The 10,481-nt window shown below is 33.5% G+C and overlaps 1 protein-coding gene across 1 annotated transcript in view; it reads right to left on the bottom strand.

The window, feature by feature from the left end:
- LOC116844032 (suppressor of lurcher protein 1) overlaps positions 1 to 10,481 on the bottom strand; it is a 451,902-nt gene that overhangs the window by 101,948 nt on the left and 339,473 nt on the right. The gene's annotated exons all lie outside the window — the stretch shown is intronic.

Here is a 10,481-nt window from a genome sequence, read left to right on the forward strand (position 1 = left end):
ACACACACACACACACACACACACACACACACACACACACACACACACACACACACATTTCTGTGTGTATTTATTTCCATATTTACTCTTCATTTTAACGTGACATTTTTACATTTTCAATTCGAATTAAATAAAACTAATTATTTATCAAACTCAATGAAATATTTCATATTTCTTTTCTGCAATTGCTAATGACGTTAAATAAAGTATTTTACAAATTTTATTTTGCCATTTTGAAGATATACTTCCTAGCTTTTAGAATAAAAGCCATTACATTTACGACCTGATATTGTAGCAAAATTATTCTTTTGGTTATTTTAAGTAATTTTATTAATACATATTGATTGACTAGAGAATATCCGCATCGAAATTTTGACTCAATTTTCGACTTTAATATTCTATTTAATGACTATTTTAATATTCTGAGATCTACTTTTCTTTAGAATCTACAAATGGAAGGTGAAATGTTGTGCGTTATTGGTTATTTAGAAGTTATTTAAAAGCTATTTAGAGGCTATTTATAAGTAGGATTGCCTTAGCTATTTATAAGTAGGAGTTTCCATGTATATTAACTGTATACTGATCATTCAGAATATACAGAAAATTTAGGTCAAAAGTAGGGTTAAAGTTTAGACTCGAGTAAAGCTAAAATCTTTAATCTCAATGCCAAGGAAAAGGGTGCCGATATTCCAAAGTGAGATATCGCAAAGCGCACAAAAAGAAAGAATAACGGTAAAAAGAGAGAGAAATTGGACCAAACTAATTACCATGAAAAGAATTACTCTATGAAAAAGTATTAAGCCTGCGATATAAAATCTTCCCTTTTCTCAAGTGTCGCCTTTCCACCCCGTAGTAGCCGGTCGACGACGTAATTTATTTTAACCGCGAGAGGATTAAGTGAGGTTTTGAAACCTTCCTCCGCGTTCTATGGCCGGCCCACGCCGCTCGATAAACGATAACGAAACATTTTCAGGGTAATCCCGCTTCCTCCACGCGATTAGACTTTTATGTGTACGAATGTGTCTCGCGCGTTCCGGTAACTCCGGAACGCACTTTCTGCGGCCACGTATCTCCGCCAGACATCCGTTAAGACCACAAGCTAACGGGATTCAGACTTGGCGCGAAACGACGGCCATTCTTCACGAGCAGGTACCTCGTCGTTTTATTTTTTCCTCACGTTCGTCGGACGGACCTGAGACGATCGGTAATCGTGACAGCCGATCGTTCTTCCGGAATTCAGCCGGAGGACAACGAGTTCCGTGAGGAGCTCTTCTCCCCCTCTCCCTCTCCCTGTTCCCTCTTTCTCTCCCTCCTCTCCTCCCCCCTATTTTTTTCTCTCTCTCTCTTGGGTCTCTCAGATCTCTCTCTTATACACGCAGAATCTTCTCTCTTTCCCTCTCTTGTTTCCTCTTCGCGCTTCTCTTACATCCTGAGTCGAGGACAAGGCAGGTGGCAATGATTAACGCGTTTCCCAAGTGTCTTCACGGTGAAACGTGAAATTTTGCGGCTGCCCAGAGAATTCCGCGAATCCGCGGAATTCGTGCGGCCAGAGGACGACTCCTAGTCGTTCATCATGCGAACACCCGCGATCCGCCGCTGCGTTTCCGCTCGCGTCGAGGAGGCCGTGGAGGGCCGGGCACGAGCCGAAGAAACTGGCAATTAAGTGTCACTCGTGCACTCGGGTGGGATGAAGAATCACCGGCTATTCGGTGTGTGAGGGACTCGCGCTGTTGTGTGTGAGACGGCGCTTATATTAACGCGAGACGTAACGGAACGCAAGCTCGTTGCGTTTCTCCCAGTTTCTGCCCGGCTCGGCGGATCTTTTATAGCGTCAGCCGGGCTGGAAACGCCGTTATACGAAGGCGGTCAATGAAGGCCGGTTTAGTTACACAAGACGTTCCGTAGCGAGCGCAATTTATGGAGTTTGAATATTAAATATCTCGGCGAGCTGCGAGCGGGTTCAGATTCGCGAACGTGATCGTCTTCTCTCCAAGTATAGTTGCAATCAGCTACGTAAAGACAATTTGAACGAATGTTGTAATATTCGTAATAATTTGTCCATTTTTTAATAATTAAAGTCAAATTTTAACATAAAAGTTAGCAAAAAAAATGAAGAATTTATATAAAAAAGAAGTATCTATAAAAAATAAAATATGGGATACAAAAAATACGAAGAAGTTCTTGAATAATTACTTAGAGACAGAGTTGATTTTATTAAGTAAGCTAATTATTTTGAAGAAGACAAAAGCTCTAGAATTAATACACAACGATTTAATAAATAAAGTATAATTAATTAATTTCATTATTTAGGTGGATTTCTTTTAAGTATAATAACTGCTTCAAATCTTCGCAGTATTGTATCAATTGATTTCGTACAATGCCCAGAAGATATTAAGGTCAACCCAACTTTTATAACATCAGATAGTTGATTCAAATTCATTGATTTCTTCTGTTTGATCAATTTACCGATATCATTTCATAGCATTACGATCGGATTGAAGTCCGTCAATTGGAATGCTCGAAAACTTCGATTTTCTTTTTGCAACATTTTTTTTGCTCTAAGATTGGTAGGTATGTTTAGGCTATCATTGATTTGCAAAATGGTTTTCACATGTTTAAGAGACTTACAAAAGGACAAAATCATATTTTCCTTGGTATCAATATAAATATTTTGATCTATAATGCCTTATATTTTATGAAATATTCTAACCCTGTTTCGAGAAAGTCGTTGCATTCGCTACATAATATATACACAGTATACAATCACAAAACCTTCTTCACCTTTTTTTATTGGTCGCGTACATCTAATGTTAAATTCCTTACCAACATGTCTGATAATATGCATAATATATGTTTTTCCATCTTAGAAATATATCTATTAAACTTCGATTTGTTGGTAAAAATAACTTGTGCTCAATTTTGAAAAGTCTAATAACGATGTTTGTAGGTAAAGTCTAACCGAGTTTTTTTCTGCGAAATGAGCGGTTTTGAGGTCTACTTCTTCAACTCCTCAATCCAAACTCATTCAAGCGTCTTCTCACTGTTTTTCTACTTCAATCTTTTTGAGTAACTTCGGAAAACTCGCATTGAACATATTATACTTTTATTAGTTTTAAAAATTTTGTGAAAAATGCGATTTTTACTTTCCGTCGTTTTTTGAGCTGAAGCTTGAGGGGCTATTTCATGATGCTTCCTATATTATTTATATATGACTATATAACTTGATGTATGATAGTTTTAAGGTGGCTTGGTAGCTTTTTGGAAATTATATAGATTTTATAGATCTTTCTTCTCAAAGCATATCGATGCGAATACGTTGTTTATTTACAACATCATTCTTTTTACTCATATTTATAATGCATTAAAAACCACTAAATTACATATTTTTGTTGTATATAAAATTTAAATAAAATTAGTAGAATTGTTAATCAACATCAAATTCATAATAACTAACTGTCCTTAAATAAACGTCCAAAGCGACAAAGCTATTTCTGTTTACAAACATACTCCACTTCATACTACAACCGTTTAAAAACTTGGGAATTAAAGACTTGGGAATGTGTTGGAAATTTTTATTTATATACTTGTTTACATAAATGTGTTCTCAGAGTCTCGATAGATTAAAAGTTGTAGTACGTTTTATATATAATTATGAAATCATATGCGTCCCCAATATTTTGATCCTATTTTCGATCTTAATATTTCACTTAATGTCCACTTTGATACAATAAAGCCTGTAATTTAAGTAAAGAAACATTATTTAAGTAAAGAAAGCAAATACAGAATATAACTGTAGCAAAAGTAGCAAAGACAAAATATAATTGTTACATAGAAATAATACGTAATATAACTGCTGTTATATGTTATTAATATTGAAGTAACTTAATTTATTTTATAACTGCAGTATAACTGTTTTAAAATTGTTATATTACTCTGTTATTTACTGTTATAATTATATAACAGCAATATAACTTAAATGTAACATGTTATATAACAAATGTAATGTAACAAATGTAATGTTTGCATCATGTATACGTAACATTTTTACATATAGATGTTGAATTGTACTCTAGATAGCATGTCTATTTCTCGTACGTAAAATATGATACATACGGGAACGTATACGGGATATCCCAGAACAATCTTCGAAGCTTTCGTGGAGGCATAGTATGGATTAAGGTGAATATAAAAGTTATAAGTTAAGGTGAATATAAAAGTTTTATATTATTTTACGATATTCGCAATAATTATCGATATATTAATTAAAGAAGGTTTGTGAATAATTACGCGAAATATGGTAGATGAGCTGTAGTGGCGACATCTGCCGTCGTGTTCTAATTATATTAGATCAAACTGGACAAAAAAGTATTCTATTTTTCCTAATAATTTTATCTATTGTTGTTGGACATCCTGGACGGAAACCACGATATATCACAAAACTTGCACCAAAGTTCTTATGATAAAGTAGCATCTTTTTTTATTAATGATAATTACTTTTATCAATAACAATCGCTCCTATCATCATTTATAATAATGGAAATGAGTAAATTTTAATAGATGATTTATCTAGTATAACAAGATATTTTTTTATGTCATTACGTTTACTAGATATAATTTTTTTATATGAAATAATTATTGTACTTTTGGAAACATTTTTACAAATTAACTGATATTTGTTCGACAACTTGTAATCTCCGTATACAATTATATACTTATACTTCTTGGTAAATGAAGATAACTTACATTTCAATTTTATAATAGTTCAGCTATTGATATATATATATATATATATATATATATATAAATTTTCTGTTATGTGTTACTTACATGTTATATTTCTGTTATATAATTGTAATTTCGTTTGAATAGAAAATTACAACTAACGTATATGTTAGTAACATTTTATGTAACGTGCATGTTATATTGTACGTTACCTATCGTTATTATTTATCCTTATTACGATAATGTGAGTTATGTTATCATGTATGCTGGGCTATTAAACTGCTAACTTGTCTGCAGATGGCATTATCTACTATTTAGAGACACTATAAATAGAACTTCAGTTTCCATGTATATTAAAGCTTCTGATCAGTCAGCCGAGAACTCTGCGTTGATGGTGGCAACATGATCGTAAACGGCAAAATGATGAACAATTAGGTTCACAAAGTGCAGACTATTGCAATAAATTAGAATAAAAAGGTACACTTGTCTCTTTCTAATCTATTGCACTAGTGCAAAGTTCATCCAAAACGAACAGACTTAATGATGTAAACAGACGATCAATTTTTTCCTGTGAACTATAGTTATTACTGAGAGTAGTGCATGCATATCACATGTAATATATTTTTGGAAATGTGAAAATGTTCCAGATACTATATGCTCCGGATACTTTATTGTAATATTTAATGCATATAAGTAGTTATTCGGTGATATTCGGCACCGAGTCACACAACTAATTTTCTATCAAAACAAGATAATTGTCACAATCATTTTGTATCACAATTATTTATATAATAAGTTATTTCGGCAAAAGAAGAATATTCGGAGCATTTCACAAATATGTAAAAGATTGCAAGTATTATTTTAATAATATATCTTTTTATTTAGCTGTAATTCGTAGGAATTTTGGACATGGTTTTCTTCACTTTTGACATCATGAATCCAACATGGCCGCGGTAACTGATCAGAAACCTTAAACATGCACTGATTCTTCAGAATCTTTCAGAACACACAGATGCTAGAAAGTTTAAGTTGAAAGTAGGGCCAAAATTTCAACTCGGGTTCTTAAATTGGTCACCACTGTAGATGAGTCTTCTTTTTCTGTTTCTCAAAACGTCACTTTGCATTCCCAAAACGGCGCGTCCCGTTCTTTTTCCTTCTCCGTCTATATCCGGATTGCGGTTACGTCCTTTTAGAAACATAAATAGATCTTTGCACGCACGCTTGGCCGCGAATCCTCGAAATCCTCGAATCTAGGTAATGTTGCCGTTTCGACGATATATTTCACGCTGATCACTGAAGTTCTTTCCCTGTTGACTCGCAGAGCGCAGCTGCTCGCGCAGCCGGAGACAATATATCACCGACAGAAGTAAATACGATACCGTTCCGATTTTCGAGCAAGATAAAAATTCGCTGTGCACATTTTATTGTTTAACTGTGTAATATCTCAAATGTCGATATCCATGGATACAAAAGCTATAAAGTGTAACGATGCAGCCGTGACGGCTGGCCAATTAAATGTTATTTAAAAAATTGCGAAATTTGTCAAATTAACAAAACGCTATTTCTTTCGCAGTCTCTATTCTTTTCTGTCACCGAAGCGTCATCGCGCGCAAACAAATTACAAAAGCAGAGAACAAGAGAGAAGCGGGCTTTTTGATGTTATTTCATTTTCCAAACATTCATTTATCCAGCTGTATGTATGCATATTGTATATATGAGTAGAGGAAATCAGGGCATAAAGCATAATTCAGTGAGAAAGGAGACATGGCGCGATATACGCTAAAATGGTTAGTTATCGTTGTCAACCGATCTTATCGCGACTTTATTATCATTACCGACGTTAAGTGTATGTCGCGAAATTTGTGGACACCCGTATCGCTCCACGTCGTATAATCTCCTGTCTGTGCCGTAAATTATCGCTGTCGAAAAGCCTTCTAGCTGACATATCCGTGCGGTTCATTATTTTCCCTTGAAGCCAATAGATGCGACACGGATGCACCAAGCTTGGCTCGACGCGGCACTTTAGATCGGATCGTAAATATCCCCTAATATCTGCCAGCTATAATATATCTACTCACGTATACCCGCTGAAAACATAAATACTTCTTCAATGGCCCAATGCACACAATCATCACTCTTCCTTAACGTTCAACAAAAAGGAGAGAAAGAAAGAAAACAGCGTCTGCATAAATCCGCTTAATAATCGATTATTGCCAAAGACCTTTTTAATCGTGGTATACGTCACGTTCAAATGGATGCTATTGAGGGAGAGAAATATTTATGGGAACAATCTATAAATATATTATTGAAATGCGATATAATACATCGGTCTCCATCATATCTCCATTATAGATGTCCTTTGATCAAAGGCAACATGATAACGGTTTTTGTGGAAAATTCAATTTCCATTTCCAGATGCGACCGTCGATGAATATGGAAGTACGAACTTTCCTAATAGCGCGCATGCCGTGCGCTGGATAATCGGAAATTCGTGTAATCGGTTGGAAGCGCATGGTTACATCCGAAATACACTTTCGCTCATGTCTGGCCGCAAGAGACATCCCGTCGCCGTTCGCCAGTAAAGATCCGATTCGGCCAATTACTTGGATTATTCAGAGAACATTCGCGTGCGCTCTTTCGACTCGTGAGGGCTTTTGCCGTGCCGCAAACGTGTTTAAGTGGAGGTCAAATTAATCCATCAGCAAACGAGTGTTGCTCTAATGAAAAAAGTAAAGAGTGAGATACCTTTTAAGTAAAGACTTTTAACTTGTAATGTGTAAAAATTACTCTTTTATATTTAAAACATTTCTTAGTTTATAATAAACCAGATAAACTTTTATGATTATTACGATGTAAAATAATTCATGATAAAAATTACAATTCTTTAAATTGTGTTTATAAGGCAGATATACTCTGTGTATTAAATTAATAATAAAATTTACAATAATATAATTTTTTGTTACATTTATACAATAACAGATTCACTAAAAATTACAATCAGATGTTTATATTACATTTTGCATAACATTTTGTTTATCATCATAACGTGAGGTAATCGATGATGAAAACTCTACTATTTTTTAAATTGTATTTATGAGATAATTATGAGACAAATATACTATTTATTGAATCATTAAATTTATATCATACTATGATATGTAAATCTTTTATTATATTTACGTAACAATAAATAAACTAAAAATTACACTTAGATTTTCATGTTACATTTTATATTTTATATGTTACGTATTATTTCGAGCAACTTTTCAAGATTGGATAAGTTAATATATTTTTGTAACTAAATTAAATTTAAAGTTGATAGCTTATAAAATAATTAACTTAGTTAAATGAAAAATTACATAAACTAACTTAATTAAAAGTTAAGTTAAAATTGAATTAATTTATTAAAGTTAATTAAAGTTAATTATGCAAAGCAATATATATTTTTTGCGTAAATTTTTTAATTATATTTTTAATTTATGTGAAATAATAAAAAGATAGTCTTTTATAAGAAAATACCCACTGTGTGGTAGATTCAGGATTCTATACAGAAAAAGAACACTGACGTTTAGGGAGACGAAAAAAATTCTGCTAGCAATATTTTTCATTTTTCTTTTTTACATTATAAATATTGTGCTACAATAATTTTAATATTGATAAATTATTTTAATATTGACAAACTTTTTCATACCGACTGCCAAATATGTAAGTGGCAAGGTGTCTCATACTAATTGCCAAATGTGGAAATGGCAAATAGTAAAGTCGAACTGAAAAGTCCTTTGTTGTTTTTTAATATAATCAATAGTTAACAAATTATTAATTAATTAATTTTTATGCTTAGCGTGTCTTATAATTATCGAAGTGAAGGAAGTAGCTTACTTCTCAGAATAACGAAACTAGTCTAAAAGCCGGGGGTTTGCATTTTTTTAGTGCGCGGTACTGCCTACACTCCGCCAATTAGAGCACGCTAAGCATAAAACTTAATTAATTAATAAATCGTTAAATATTGCTCGTATTAAAATAAGATAAGGGATTTTTCGGTTTAACCTCTATTGCTTACGATTTCAATATTTGGTAGTTGGTGTGAGATATGTTATAAAAAATACTAATAAGTTAAAATTAATGAGTTTTAAAATAGTTTAAGCTAAAAGTTGATTTATTTAAAGTAACCTAAGTTAAGTTAAAACTTATTCACTTTTTAACATTTAAACTTAATTTTTAACTCATACTAGTTATTAGTCGACCCTGATTTTGATAATTGAATTTTAATAATTGAAGTTTAATAATTGATTTTTGATAATCTTTTTCGCGTATTTCTTTCGTACTTATATTTCGTCACTCTCTATATAATAAATATACGTGTTATATAAATCACTCATAAAGGATAAAACTTTTACTAATCGATTAAATTTGGATATACAGGGTGTCCCGCCACTGCCGCATTATCTCTTAAGGATGGATTCCTGAGGTAATTTAAAGAAAAAAATCCTAATGCAAAAATGACGAGGCTATAATATTTTTCAAATTATAAATTAATAAAGGTTGACCAATTATATTGGCTAAAGTACGCGCGCTCAGGTACGGTGCAACACACAATGGTACAGGTGCATGCACATAAGTGAGAATTTGCATAAGATATGAAATTAGTTGTAAATCTCTGAAAGAAATGTCAAATGTGTGACAGCTTATCGATTCTCATAAATGTATTTTGTGATATTTTATTCATAACATTTTGACGAAATTGTCATTATTTGCGATATATTTATTTAAATGATAGAAAAGGTAGATTATTATTACATACGTTGTTGTATGTATGGAACTTCCGTATCGATATTTGGAAAAGGGACGATATGTGCATGCATCTGTACCATTGTGTGTTGTACCGTATCTGAGCGCGCGTACTTTAGTCAGTATAATTGGTCAACTTTAATCGTTTATAATTTGAAAAGTATTATAGCCTCGCCATTTTTGCATCAGGATTTTTTTAGTCAAATTACCTCAGGAATCCGCCCTTAAAAGATAATGCGGTAGTTGCGGGATATCCTGTATATAAAAGTCACGCGTCTACATACATTTAAGAGTTAATCAATAAAATGTTTGTCTTTGTCTGACTTCCTTCGCCGAGAAATTATCGTCATCGTAACGGTACGCCTTTCAGTCGCGGCATTATTTAGCCGCACTCGTTTCACTTGGCATGTGGCCATATTATTTCATACGCTTACATTGCGCTTTTTAAGCACTTGCTTGTAGGAAATCAAATTTCACGAGAGAAAGAGAAGAGAGAGAGAGAGAAATAATTAACGACGTCCTGTTCTCTCTTTTATCGTCTAGTTGCAAAAATAATAAATATGTAGGTGTATTCGGGATACTGACTACGTGGATATTTCATATGAGCCCGAGCTACGGAGAGGTTCGACATTTTGGGCGTTCTTGCGTGCGGATCACAAGCCTATGAGAATTAATGTTTATTTTACATTAACTCGCAACTACAATGGTCAAGAGTTCGGATAACATAACTGTTCAGTCGGTCCGTAATATAAATGTCGTTGCAGACCGTCACATCCTTCCGACTCCTGAGGGCGCCGCTTATACCTTCAAAGCTAGGGTCTTTGTGTGTCGTCGTATACCCGCAAGCGTCAGAAAACTTGTATAATAGTGTATAACGGCTCCGCACGGCCTCCATAAAATGCTTTATTTAAACGCACAGTGCGCTCTCTCTCTCTCTCTCTCTCTCTCTCTCTCTCTCTCTCTCTCTCTCT

This window comes from Odontomachus brunneus, unplaced genomic scaffold (assembly GCF_010583005.1).
Source record: "Odontomachus brunneus isolate Ranch 3 - 2012 unplaced genomic scaffold, Obru_v1 Obru_scaffold_038, whole genome shotgun sequence".
NCBI classification, from domain to species: Eukaryota; Metazoa; Arthropoda; class Insecta; order Hymenoptera; family Formicidae; genus Odontomachus; species Odontomachus brunneus.